Here is a 14,404-nt window from a genome sequence, read left to right as displayed (position 1 = left end):
ATGCTGCCCGCCGCTCCGCCCCTCCCGTCAGTCACCCGCGGGGCCTGTCCGGTGTAAACGTTTAACGGAGAAAGTACCGGTAGATGGCACCCGAGAATGCGCGGTTTCGGCCCGGGGTTTTGTGGGAGCCGTACGGCCTTTTGTTGTCCTGCAAATGGCGTCCGCCGTGCCGCCTCTGCCTCAGGTTCCTCGGCTCCCGAGGCGGGCCCTGCTGGCGGCGGCTTGTGGTGAATTCCTCCGCTCCCTGCGAAACCAGGCGCTTGGCTTTCTAAACAGGTAGCCCCCCAAAAATGAGGGAGCTGAATTGTAAAAAAATTTCCTGGCTATGGGCAGCGTGCCGTTGGGAGACTTACAGGAGCGGCTATAGGACTGGGGAAAAGCCTCTGGGGCCGTTTGCTGTGTGAGGGAGCGGAGCAGGGCGGTTCTGCCTGGGCAGCAAAGCTGACCCCAGGGCTCAGTCCTCTGTAAAATGTTTTAAGTTTTGCAACAGAGGCGCTGTTTCCTCTTTTTGGCTGGGAGAGGGACTCCATGCTGTACAGGCTGGTTGGAGTTTATTTAGAGACAAGAAGGGTCCTGTTAGTCCTGTAGTCATGGATGGAGTAGCTGTGCTCCCTCAGAGTTTGGCCTATATGGGGATAAGGCAGCAAATACATACAGAAGTGCCACTGTGCTTAAGAGCAGTTTCATCTTAAAACTATGCCAGCCCAACCTAGTTATTACTGGAAGCAACAGCAGTCTGGCTTTTCTTTCTATCCCCACCCTTGCCACCATCTTCCCTGGTGCCAGCTTTGACCTTCGTTTTATAGTAGAGTGAGCTGCTTCAGGGAGTTAAACCAGGAGAAACCCATCCACTGCTCACTTCTGGTTTTCCTGAGTTTGTTTTCTGCCAGTTTGGTGCTTTGAATCAGTTCACGGCATGGTCAGCTGAGCAGCAGCACAGGGCATTAGCACGAGCAAGGGGCTATAGACTGAGAGAGGGTAGGATCTCCTAGTTTGCGGACAGCTATGTGTATGTTCATTGGCTTAGCTGTAAAGTGAAGCTGCACAGTACAGTAACTATGGGGAAAGTTTTGGGTGGGCAGCAATGTTCAAGTGACAGGGCATCTGTTTGGAAATGAGAGCAAACCTTTATCTTGTGTCACAGAAACGAGGAAGAGAGGGAAGCTAAGGATCTCACTTAAGGATTATTTATTTTATTAATTAGCAGCTTTTGCGGGTTTACCCTGAGCCTTTCTTCTTCCCTTTCCCTCGTCTCTAAAGTTCTCTTTGTCTTGAAGCTTTGGACCATGTTTTGAACCCTTGCTATGCCTTGAGCAGGGCTTACTGTTTGTCAGGGCACCCAAAGAAGGTCATTTAGCTTTGGGTGGAGGCTGAATATGCTGTTGTTTAAGTTTTCAGAGAGAACCCCCAGATAAATGAATCCAGCTCTTTCAGCTGCTGCCAATTCGTGGCAGAAGGGTTACATAAACATACTCTAAACCTCAAGGGTATTATAAATAAATCTTATAAAATATTAACTTTTGTTAATCTCTGAATGAACCAAAGTGGTGCTAAACTGATTTAAACCGTTAGTAAGAAAAGAATAAACCAGGTGTCATAAAAAACAATAATCCTGACCTCTTTCTCGGTGTGCTGACATTTGTTTCTTATTGTTCTGTACCTTTACTGTTCTCATTAAATTACAATTTTTTTTCTTTAAACAAATATTCATGTCATGTATAGTTACTGAAAAGCTTCTTCAAGTCGTATTGATTCTAGTAAGTTAGCCGTTCGTGTTGTCAGTGCAGTGGGAGTAATGATTTGGCTTAATGTTTTAGTGAGTTTTTAACACTGTACATGAAACTTTCAGCTTAATAAGGGGTGTCTACAAAGTTTTTTGAATGATCTCATTTTGTTGGAGAGCACATTTCGTCACCTTTTTCAGTATTGCTCTCAGAAGCTGAAAGACGATTGCCTGTCTCTCTGATGCGTACTTCTCGTTGAAGTATTTTGTCCTGCTAACTCCAAAGATAAAACTCTGAAATCCTTGGGCAGGAATCCTAGTGACAGCAATGGCTGGTTTAGGTGGAGATAATTCAGTTATTGCTCTAACCTGGAATTTCTGGGAAAAAAAAAAAGGGGGTTGTGTCAGGAAATACTGATCAGTTATGGCCAGTCCTTGTTAAAAGAACATCCAGATATTATTTGTCAAGATATAAATGAGAAAAAGACCATCAGCTGTCCCATGATAGCTAAACAGAGGCTGAAGTTTAGGAGGTCTATGTATATTCAAGTGCTTGTACCAAAAAAGTCTTCATAGAGAGGAGAATGGGGGAAGAGAGAGACCTGCCTCAGAATATTCAATGGCTGGAGGCTGAGGTCTGCAGTGGGATATGGGAGACTGGCAATGTCTGTAGCAATGAGAGCAGAAATGTGAACAGTGATCTGACAGGTCTGTTCTCTACGCTCATGTGGGCAAGGTTATATTCTCCCTCTCTCATCTTCCTCTTCTGAATAATCCTGGATTCATTCCAGTATGAGAGTTAAGGAAAAAATCTGTGTGTAGTAACAATAGTGTTTCCTGTCCGTTTCCATGCCACAGCAAACAGGCATATGCAGTTATTTTTACCTGGACTACTAAAAATATTCAACCAAAAATCTTTGTTTAAAGGAGTACACTACAAAAACATGTCTAACTGTAGTTGTTCCACTCCTGGCCACAGAATAATACATTAATGCATGTGGTAACAAGCACTGGGCCACTTTAAAACACAGTTTACCCTTTTTCTGTGGTTTAAAAATCTAAGTCTTCAATTACAAAGTAGACTGAAAGTTCCAAAAGGATGCTGGAGTGAAGGAGTTTCATCTTTGTTGCTGCCACCTTTGTTTATTTTTTTGTAGTTTTGTCTGTAGATAAATGTGCTGGTTAACTTTCATTTCTTTCTTGTTAACATTGTGCTCTTCCAGTCCCCAGTTTCAAGCACAAATAAAGGTTGAATGCTAACTGGTGCTATGCTAACAGCAGAGGGAAACAAAGGTCTCGGTGATTTTTGGAGGATGAGGACCACTGCATGCTTCCTTGGCTGTGCACTGCAGGACGGAGCTGGAGTGACTGTTCTTCAGAGTGAAAGGCAGCAGCTCTTTTTTCCTTATCCACCAACACCTTTGCCAACCGAGGGCATGCTCCACTGCACTCAGTAGGAATTGCTGCTCATCTGATATTCTCAAGCCTCCCGTGGTTTTATCTGAGATATGGGTTTACTCCGTGAAACGGATGGACCTGTCAATGCGCTTTACATACGCTGTCAAGTAAAGGCCAGGTATTACCAATTTTCAATTACTCCTGATTCAGACTTGTGAGTCAAACAGTGGGTATTCAGGTCATGCAACTTTTGTTGTATGATACCTTTTGATACCTATCTCTTGTTATGATAGTCTCTTATCTCTTTTTAGCCAATGGAGTAAAATAGGGCCTTCTACAGGGAGTAGTTCAGAATAAGGACACAGCTTCAGCATTCAGATTGTGCTAATTAACCTCTCTCTGTGGGTTGTAGGTTACTGACCCTCTCTGACCAGGAACCTCTCCACAGCTGTGCCACTTTCTCTGAATGCACAAACAGGCAGAAGCAGAACTTGGGGCCAGATTTTCAAGGGCATAGCGCATCCTAACTGACCAGCTTCCACTCTGACATCAAAATAAGACCTTGAGAATTAAAAAGCCTTCGCTGTGAGTCTAATGAGTTCCTTTGAAAATCCTGCTCTCTCTGGGGACAGTGCACTCTATTCAGAATTTTGTCTCTAGTTTTTTAAGAACCATCCTAAAACCTCCACACTGTCATGAGATGACTTACCTGGCTGCCCTTGCGCAGAAGTGCAGGCCCCTGCAAACACAGTTTGGTTCCACATTGTTGCCTGGGGTGACATGCATACAATATCAGATGCAAATACAGTGAGTATATGAATGGAATTCACAAAGTGTAGGCTTTTAAGATAGAGCCAAGTCCTGCTGCTGCTGCTTTGCATGCAAATGTAATTGTAATGAACTCTCGGTTTTGTACATAACCCTTATCTTGCACCTGTTTTCATCTTTGTTGTAAAAAGCTCAGGGTTGGCTTGCCAAATGATACGCCCCATCTGTGCTACCTGGATAAACAGTGTTAGCAAGAAACATGCAAACTGAAAAGCCACAAGTTCTTGACAGACAGGTTAAGGTCTCTCATCAAAGATGAGAGAGAGAGAGGAAGCTGGGGGCATGCAAACTCGTTTTTGGCACGCAGGTGAAGTCAACTGCAAATATTAGAAGGATTTTAATGAAATCCACCGAGTGAATATTTTTTCACCAGAGCCAAAATAGAACTAAATGTTGTGTCTGCAGTGTTGGAGAAGGTGTATTTGTTGTGAATGCTGTTCTTGTTTATATCTTTTTGCTTGGACCCCTGCAAACCAGGCTAGCACTCGGAAGGAGGGAAGGTGAATAATGGGGAACTGCATCACTAGGACTTGTCCCTGACATGTCTGGAAAGAAATGACAGAAGATACAGCAAGGTGAGAGCGCCCTTGGGCATTTCGGCAAAGAGGCAACAGTAGGGGAGAACAACTTGTTCCAGAACCTTATCATGTTCTACTGAGATCTCTACATTTTCCTATGGTTTTTTTTTAGGAACTTGCAAGAGGGAGCACTGTTGAGTAATTGAAGCACAAGGCTGGCAGCTTCGCTTCTGAAGTCCTGTCACTGAGTTCCTGCTGCAACACATGTACTGCCTGTGACAGTCGCATCTGAGAGTGGCTGGCACTTCATAGTCCCTGGGCCAAGTAATTTTAACTGGCTTGCATCTTTTAGCGTTCACATCTCAAGGCCTTTTGGGTCATCATTACGCATCATGACTGCATCCACAGGCCTGTTTCCATCTTTGCTACCTGGGATGGAGGAGATGAGACTGGCAGCACTCGGTGTGGCTGGGTATGGACCACTCCCTGTTCTGCCTTTCATCCTCTCCCTTGCAGTCCCTGCACAGGCGTGCTCGGTGCTTTCTGCTTTTGTGTGTCAGAGCAAGGTAAAGGGTACAACTTGGCATCATGAGCACCCTGTCCTGGACCTTGAGCTGTAAGAGGGTTTGCCCAACGCCATTTCACCAAAACAAGAGGCAGAAGTAGGGCCCACATTCCTTTTGCTGCCTGCCACATGGGGTCTGTGTCTGCAAGGATTAGGAAGGGTACCGCCCCTGATCATTCGGTGAGGATAATTCATATGCTGGTTACCCTGGCAGAGTCCATGATGATGGTGTCTTTTGGCACTTGGATACGTTCCACCAGGCACAAGCCAGGAACTTCTGCTGTCTTCTGCTGTTTAAAAAAACAGTGACCTGAGGGGATCCCTCTTCATTACAGTCAGTTCAGCCTGACCCCTGACCTGTCCAGGAACTTTAACCAGGCTCCAAACTCTTGCAGGGTTGAGTGTGCTGCCAGGCAGCTGAGCAAAACATTACAGATTTGCTGGCAGTGCTACAGCATCCCAGGCACCCTTGCTGTCTCGAAGGCCCTTGTAACAGCTTGTAAAAGGGCACAGAGAAAACTTTCCATGCGGAACAGGCACTCCTGGGGTGTTGCAGGCCAGGCAGCGTGCCAGTCTGGGCATGAGACAATGCTTTGGGAGCTCACCTGTAACCAAAAGCTGGCAGCAACGTGTTCAAAAGTTATAGAGCTGCAAGGATGCAGATGTGGATTCATTCCATCTTGACTTTTGCTCTCTGCCTCCCAGTGCCAGCCTCCTGCCCTACTCGAGGTATGAGAGGAGGCTCCCCTCCTTTCTCTCCTTCCTCCATCCCAGCCCCTTGTTGCAGTCCCAGTGAGAGCAGGCCGTGCAGCCAGCTGCTTAGCAGGAGAGAGCCCCAAACCCTGCAAGCTGCTTTTTGAAAAAAAGTTTCTTTTTTGAAACGCACTGTGCAATGGTGCAAGGCTGACAACCCAACTGAAATATCCTTCAATGATTTTATACAGTGCAGACCATAGGGAACAATTGAAGGGACAGGACCACAGAATACAGTTAGAGACACCCCTGTAGGCTCCTGAGAAAGTGCAGCACTTTATTTATGCTCATTTTAAAATTATTGTTGAGAAGATACAGGGTTTCCTGGGGTTGGTCCCTGAGGTAAGGGGTGCTGATGGAAAAGATGCTATGACAGCTGGACCTACCAAGATAATGGCTCCTATAGCCATGCATAGAAACGGGTCTTGGGTGCCTAAGAATTTTTCCTGACAAAATCTTGGGCACTTACAGCTCCTCAGATCAGCAAGCAGGGCCTGAATGTCCAGTCAAACTGTAGTCTGCCTAGTCTTTACTTTAGGCAACCATGTCCCCTTCTGAAACTCAGACCAGTTCCTCAGAGGTCACACAGAGCGCTTCCACCCTGTCACATTGGCCTGCTCCATCTCGCGTTGCGGTCCTGCTCTTTCAACCGTCCACATGAGCATTAGCGTTTGCATGTGTTCCCCTTACACGGCAAAAGGAAGCTCAGGCATGGGGTAGGGAACAGCTCTAGTGGGCTCTGCTTTGAGCAGGGAGGGGTGGACTAGATGATCTCCAGAGGCACCTTCCAGCCTTCGAACAGAATCCACCGATTCCCTCATTCTGTGACTGTGAAAAATGTAAATTGATAGTACCAGTCCTCACTGGATCTACTGAAAGCACTTGGCTATCCTTGGGCAGAGTACACACAGTGCCATAGAAACAGAAAGTACTGAAGAAGCCTGAAGGGGAAACAAGGAAGCTGACGTTTTGGTTGTGGTCACCAAAGTAACTGAAGTAACTTATGAAGTGCTTCAGGGAAGTGGACAGATAGATAGTAAAATATCCATGTAGCCAAGGAATAATGCCAAATTTATTTTCAAGGATTTGTTTTGTTTTTGTTTTTTTTTCCTTTCCATCCCCTAGCCCTGAGCATGTGAGGAAGCTGCAAAGCAGAGCCATCACAGGCAGGGAAACTTCACATCATTCAGTAGTTAGCATCCTTGCTGGTGTGCAGATGGAGTTGCTACTCCTCAGAAAGAATCTCTCCCAACTCTGCTTGGCCAAAGAGGCCTAGGAGAGGGGACACACTTGGGCAGGAACTGGGAGGATCTTCTGCAGCGGACTCCAGGGCACAGACATACATGGGATTTGTAATACTGAAATCTGTGGCAGTAGGTAGAAACATTCCCCCCAAAAGTGCCCCTTATCAGCTAGGGTAAGTAAGCTAAGTACAGCAGTTGCTGGAAAAATGATATGCTGTGCAACTGTCCTGCTTTTCACTTCCCCACATTTTTCTGGTGATGTGGGACCTCAAAGCTTTTCTCAAACACTTTTTAAAAACCAACTGTTTTTAAATCCACAAACAGTCCAGAGTTCAGTTCTGAGCGTTATAAATGGTCGTGCTAATTAAATGCAGCTAAAATAGTGAAAAGAGTTGCAGGGCAGACGAGATCAGTGACAAAACACCCTTAGAGAGCACAGAAGGGGAAAAAGCGCTGATGTAGAAAGGTGATTTATGGCAATTCTCTGCTTGCTGAAACAGAAGAATTATTGAGAACCTTAAGGAGAAAGGAGCTTTAGGTTGGAAGATTGACGACTAAAAACCATGGGGAAGTAATCCTTTCTGCATCAGTGTGGCAAAGCTTCAGTTCTGGGAGGCAGGTCAATGTAGGTCAGCACTTGCACTGGAAATGCTAAGCTGGGGAACTCCTCTGGTCGCCTTCTTGCCCCCATTGCTCCTCCCCACCCCCTCTTTGACAAAGGGGAGCCAGGGCATTTTGGTGTTGTGATTTCACATACTGAGCATTCAGCTCCGTGGTCTAATTCCCAACCAAAGACTCCAGCACTCAGCAGCCTTGATGCAAAGATAAAATAAGTTACTCTGAGAATGGCAATTCTTATTTTAGCCTAGAGTTAGCAAGTTATTAAATGTGGCTGGCAATGGGATTTGGCATCTCTGAGTGTAGGGGGTCCTTTTCTCACCTTTCATCCTATATAGGCCATTATCATCTTTTAAGTTAAAAACATTTCAAGATCAATCTCATGCACACACACAGCGGTGAGTTACTTTGTGGCCTCCAAGTAGTGGCATTAAAAATAAAGCAAGGAGAAACTTTATTCAAAGTGCCATTTTTACACTTCCCTATAATCTGAAAACATTGTGTGAAAACACCATCACTTCATAGTCTACACAGTAAGTAATATTCCAGCCTGATCTGTAATTCCATTGCAACGCAGGATGAGAATCTGGGAAGAGTTGATTTTTGAAACTTTTAAATTTCTTTTGGATGAATGGAGTTACATATTTGAACAATCATACTGTTGTGTTTGGACAGTTATATTACTACATGACCATCATAGGCTGTAATTAGGCATAGTTGTCTCACTTTAAAGATACCATTTTCTTTGTTTCAGGAAGTTTCAGCCAGCAATTACTGCAATTGGGTGGCATTTCAATAGCTGGTCTCCAGCAAACTCCTATGATGAGTCACAGCATCGGCAAAACATGGCAAGTGTGGTGGTGAAATGTCATGTAATGGCAAGTCAGCGTTTTCTGCTAATATTTTAATGACAACTGTCTTAAGTAGACCAAGTTTTCAGAAAGTGTTTGTTATTCACACACAATGATCTGGGTTGCAAAAACACCCTTGGAGGATAGAGCTAATAAATTAAGCAGCTAGTTAGTATAAACTCCTTCATTTAATTTTATTGTGTGGAAAGTAGCATAGTTTTCTCGCATGAGAAAGGCACTGCTGTTGTCTGGAATGTTTCCACGTGGCCCTGCGGCTTTCAGATCGCTCCAGTCAAAGGTGTCAATCTGCTGCACTTTCACTGTCATTGACTTGTATGTCTGTATGTATTTCACAGATTGGCTTTATCTGAAAAGCAATGCATAGCTGTAAAGTACTAGTCATTAATCTGGCATCATTATGTGCTGGTTTTGCATTCTAATTTCCTTTGCTTGATCATAAAAATAGTGTATTGCAAACAAAATGCAAGCTCGCTTTTTGTTTCCTCTGTTCCAGAGATGCATTTCAGAAGCTGGCTGTTGTGCTCCTTTCCATCAGAGAAGCAAGCAAGCAAACCTGCCCAGCTCAGCAAGCCACTGCACTGCTTCCTGCTCGCCATGACTAACGCAATTACACCAGAAGGAAGTTTAAAATAATTTTGTTAGCATTTGGAGCATGAGGTTCATCTTCAGCCAGACCTCAAGCCATGCTTTCCGCAGCATTTGGATCACTGAAATACTCTTATATAAGTCTAATTGACACAATTAGAAGAATGACTCCTTACAGATGTGTGTTGCTGTAGCAACCTGGGAGGAGGAAAGCCACAGTGCCCTCCATATTTAGCAAAATAATATTAATCATAATATGTAGAAGCACTTTATCCTTTTTATAAGGCACTTGCTCGGGAGCCTTAGCATGTTGCAACAAGGATCACTGTAATGGAGTCGAAATAATTTGAAGGTGAGCTAAAATGTGCTCGGTAATAACCAAAATTACATGGAGACAGAAACATAGTCAAACGTTGCCCAAACCTCCCAGGATATAGATGGAAGGATTAGCTATTCAAGGCTTTGATTCTGCTGCTGTAGGAACACTGGGGGAAGAAAAACACCAAAGGCATCCATGGAAGCAGGAGGAGGCCTAAATTGCTGAGCTTGTCTCAGGTTTATCTTACCAAAGGGCCCAGTCGTCCAGTGAGAGCACTGTGGGCAGACTTTAAATCCACCTGCCACCTCCTTTGCGTTAGAGGGACTTTGAGTTGCTCCGTGGTATTGGCAGTGGATACGGATACGTGTGCAAGTGTCAATGGGCACTGGCAGCATGGTGAAATGGTAACAGGTCTCCCGCTCCCCCTATGGCACACCAGAGCAGGAACAGCTGCTTTGCAGTATGGATCCAAATTGGTTTATTCCTGACTCCGTCTTGCCTGTCCCAGTAAACTTGCACATTTCATCCAAACAGCGTGGTCGCTTTGAAGTGTCAGAGAGACCACGTGAATTACCTGCGACTCATGACTTAGGGCTTGTTTTCATGAAATCTTTTGATTTGAAGCCAATTGTAAGTATTTTGACTATAATGATTGTCGCTTCAAAGTTACTATTTTAACTAACACCATTTTAAACTTTGTCTTGATGTCTTTGCAACTTGAACAGTCACACTGTGTTGCTACAGAGTACAAGAAAAACCTGAAGTCAATGCTGACTGGGACTGAATAATGGGATTTCCATTTCCAAGATGAAGCAGCAAATGAATAGCATGAATAAACAAGCAAGTCTGAAAAAACCCAAACATTCATCTTTTGGATGATCGTGGAAAATACAGATGAAAAGGGATCTTAAGAAGTCATCTACACCATCCCATTCTCTACAGATAGATGAATTTTATCTCTGTCATTCCTGACTAAGTTTTATCTGATCTCTAGTTAAAAAGATTTACAATCCCCAGGCAATCTATCATAATGCATCACTAGCCTTATTTTTAGAAAGTTTTTCCTAATGTCTAAACAAAGTCTATTTCTGCTGCAATGGAATGTCTTATTAATCTGCAATATCTTTATTTTTGAAGACTGCTCTCATATTTCTGTCAGGTTTCTAGAGCCATCACCCCCTATTTCTCCAATCTTCCCATCTAAGTTGTTTTTTTCTAGAGCTCTGATCATACACATTCATAGAATCATAGAATCATAGAATCGTAGAATGTTTTGGGTTGGAAGGGACCCCTAGAGGTCATCTAGTCCAACCCCCCTGCAGGAGCAGGGACACCGCTAACTAGATCAGGCTCCTCAGCGCCCCATCCACCCTGGCCTTGAATGTTTACAGGGATGGGGCCTCCACTACCTCTCTGGGCAACCTGTTCCAGTGTTTCACCACCCTCATTGTAAAGAATTTCTTCCTTATATCCAGTCTAAACCTACCCTGGTTTAGTTTAAAACCATTACCCCTTGTCTTGTCATTGCTGGCCCTACTAAAAAGATTTTCCCCATCTTTCCTATAGGCTCCCTTTAAGTACCGAAAGGCCGGAATCAGGTCTCCCCGCAGCCTTCTCTTCTCCAGGCTGAACAAGCCCAACTCCCTCAGCCTGTCCTCATAGGAGAGGTGCTCCAGCCCTCGGATCATTTTTGCCCTCCTCTGTAGCCTGATGAGTGTTTTATCTCTCCCAAGACTGGTGCCCCAAGCCAGGCTCGCTGAGCTCCAGCTGAGCTTTGCCAATACTGAGAAAAGTGGAAGAATTACTTCATGTATTTTATAGCCTCTATTTATATTTGTACCTCTCAGTATGTAGTTTGCTTTTTTTGAAGGAGTATGTAACCTCCAGAATATTTCTGCAAGGCTGCTCCCTACTCATTTGCTCCTCAGTCTGTTTTTGCAGTGGATTATCCTTGACCAGACATCTTAGATTCTTATCTTAGATTTCCTATTCTTATATAGCATCTTATTTTTCTTTTCACTAACAATCCCAGCTATGTAGCTAATTAACGGGACATTGCTCTGTTTAATAGTATACTTGTATTTCTTGCAACTTACTTTCAAATTTTTTCAAGCTTTATCACACTGTTTTGTGCCTGGGATCTATAAACCTTCAGCTTTGCTCTAATTATAGTTCCAGGGCCCAGGTACAGTATGTTCATGTTCAGCCTGCACGTGGCCCCTTCACTTATCCTATTCCAGGTAGGGTGGTGTGATTATAGCTGTTTGACCTGTTGCACCATTGGAAGCTCAGCTTGTTCTGATAATAGCGCAGTTATGTTTACTGTCCTTGCAGCTCTGGCAATTACATCTCATTACACCACCTTAATTATTCAAGCACTGACATTTGAGTGGTAATATGTCTAAAATTCAGGCACAGAGAAAAAGAGTTCTTTCAACTTCAGTGTCTTTTATTTAGCTCTTCTCTTGAACTGCCTGTTTTCTCACAACACATTCCTCAGGCTGTCACAACCAGTCATGATGTTTTTCCAAAAACCCTGGAAGACACTCTAAGGCCCTGCTTCTGCCAGGAATTTTGTTATAAAAAACATTTCTAATACTTCAGCACTTTCACTACAGCAGGATGAAAGATGGATCTTTAAAATACATCAGGTAGCATGTTCTGAAGCACTGTCACAGGTGAGGCAAATGGTTCTTAGCACATCAGCTCTTGGGGTTGAGCCCTGGGGGATACCAGGGGCTTGGAGACTGAGGGCATGACTGTCAAGTTGTCACATTCTGCCACTCATAGCTGAGAAGTGCTGTTTTGGTGTATATGTTTAAGAATTGAAGCATACTAACTTACTTCCTCTACATTTTGGACCTCACACCAGCTGAATCATCAGCTGGAAGAATCATAGAGTTGTTTAGGTTGGAAAAGACTAAGATCATCAAGTCCAACTGTTAACCTAGCACTGCTATCCCACCGCTAAACCATGTCCCTAAGCACCTTGTCTATCCATCTTTTAAATACCTCCAGGGATGGGGACTCCACCATTTCCCTGGGCAGCCCGTTCCAATGCTTGACAACCCTTTCAGTGAAGAAGTTTTTCCTAATGTCCAACCTAAACCTGCCCTGGTGCAACTTGAGGTCATTTCCCCTCGTCCTATCGCCCATTACCTGGGAGAAGAGACCAACACCCACCTTGCTACAGCCTCCTGTCAGGCAGTTGTAGAGGGGGACAAGGTCTCCCCTCAGCCTCCTCTTTTCCAGACTAAACAAACCCAGTTCCCTCAGCCACTCCTCGTGAGACTTTTGCTCCAGACCCCTCACCAGCGTTGTTGCTCTCCTCTGGACATGTTCTAGCAACTCAATGTCTTTCTTGTAGTGGGGGGCCCAAAACTGAACTGAATACCCCAGGAGCAGCTCTCCTTCATTTTATCCAAGAACCTTGCCAACTTACAGATATTTGAAAAGTTCTTAGACGGCCTGTAGTAAAAAGGGTTAAATGCAAACAATTCTCTTGCATCATCCTGGTGGAGGGCCTGACTACCTGACCACATCCTACCTATGAGGAACTTGGGCAGAGTTACGTAGTCTGCCCAAAGCCACGCAACAGGTTAACAACTAAATCTGGAACTACTGGTCTCTTGCTGTGATGGCTGGACAAGACGACCTTGCTGGCAAGTTTTACTAAAATCATTGCTGTCCTCCGGGAGCTACATTGTTATGCCAGGAGGCTATACCTTGCTTCTGTGAACACTAACTTTTCCAGACTGGAAGGTCATGTGGCAGGATCTGTCTCTTGCCTGGAGGCTTCATTACCACAAACCTTGCAGAGACTTGAGACCTCATTAATTTGTTATTGCACAGAGCCAGTTTTAAAATGCTATCTGAAAAGAGCTCTCCAGCTGACTGTAATACCAGATTGTGAGTTGCAGTGATTCAGTATGCAACGATGACTCTTGCACCTGGCTTCTATGAAATGCTTAGCCTGACAGACAAGACCTCCCACGCTATTTATTCATTCAGCAGAGCTCAGCTGGCACAGAGTGCTGGCATTCGTCATGTCTGACCGAAGCAAGAAAGGGAACCTGTCAATAAGTGCTCGGGATCCCAAGTCAATTCCTCCATTTTTAAACTACCTATAGGTACATATACACTGTAATACACTGTATAAACAATTTCTGAAATACACAGAGGCACACACATGTATTTGTATATAGGCCATGCTAAACTTAGGTTTGAACATGCGAGCGAAGGATGTTGTGAAGTATCGATTGTCTTTATTACCGATGCAGTGCATGAGGCCTGGGAGCAGGAAAGGTCACATCTTTTTTACCCACCGTGATCACCTCAGGCTCCATTGCAATAGGCATTATTTGATCTTTTCTCAGAAGTTCTTGGCCTTTTGTTTTTTATCTACTGGGGCTGGTCTCAGCTATGTTAAGAAATGCTGGGCTCAGTATTTGCAAGAAACATCCATGGCTGAAAAGAATAACAACGCAGAATCATGGTGTGTGGCTTTGTACCCTGCAAAGACTAAGAGAGCTTTCAAAAATAATAGTAATTTGCAACTGGATGGAGTCTTACAGTTGAAATCCAAGCACATCCAAGTATATGATGTGATTCATATTACTTGGTGCTAAACTGATGTTGCCAATTCTTTTGTAACTCATCACAACAGAACAAAGATAGTGCTTACTATTTTAGGAAGCATATGAACCAGTGGGAGAGCCAGAAGGAAACAAATGGTTCGCTGGTGAGACTAAAAATGCCTCAAAGATGTGAACAGTGTGTGTCTGCTGACTCTGCGGTTGTGCAGAAAAATTCAAGGAAGGGTTTTAAGCATGGCTAGCCACACAACAAAACACACTTCGAGCTGACAATTTAAGGAGGAAGCTCTCTTGCACACTGTCATTCTCATATGATTTAAAGCACAGATATGCTACAGACAGAGAAACCTACTTATCCTCCCTCTGAACATTGTTACAATAACTAC

At 44.2% G+C, this 14,404-nt stretch overlaps 1 long non-coding RNA gene across 1 annotated transcript; it reads left to right on the top strand.

The window, feature by feature from the left end:
• The first annotated feature begins 290 nt into the window (after window positions 1-290).
• LOC118452241 lies at window positions 291-8,519 on the top strand. The gene is made up of 5 exons (XR_004841948.1): window positions 291-3,299; window positions 3,534-3,706; window positions 4,427-4,524; window positions 4,640-4,939; window positions 8,402-8,519. It is a non-coding gene; the product is annotated as an uncharacterized LOC118452241 (long non-coding RNA).
• The last annotated feature ends 5,885 nt before the right edge of the window (window positions 8,520-14,404 follow it).

Source organism: Egretta garzetta, unplaced genomic scaffold (assembly GCF_000687185.1).
Source record: "Egretta garzetta isolate BGI_Z169 unplaced genomic scaffold, ASM68718v1 scaffold154, whole genome shotgun sequence".
Lineage (NCBI taxonomy): Eukaryota > Metazoa > Chordata > Aves > Pelecaniformes > Ardeidae > Egretta > Egretta garzetta.
The sequence above is the reverse complement of the archived record's forward strand: the minus strand, read 5'-3'. Positions and strand labels throughout refer to the sequence as shown.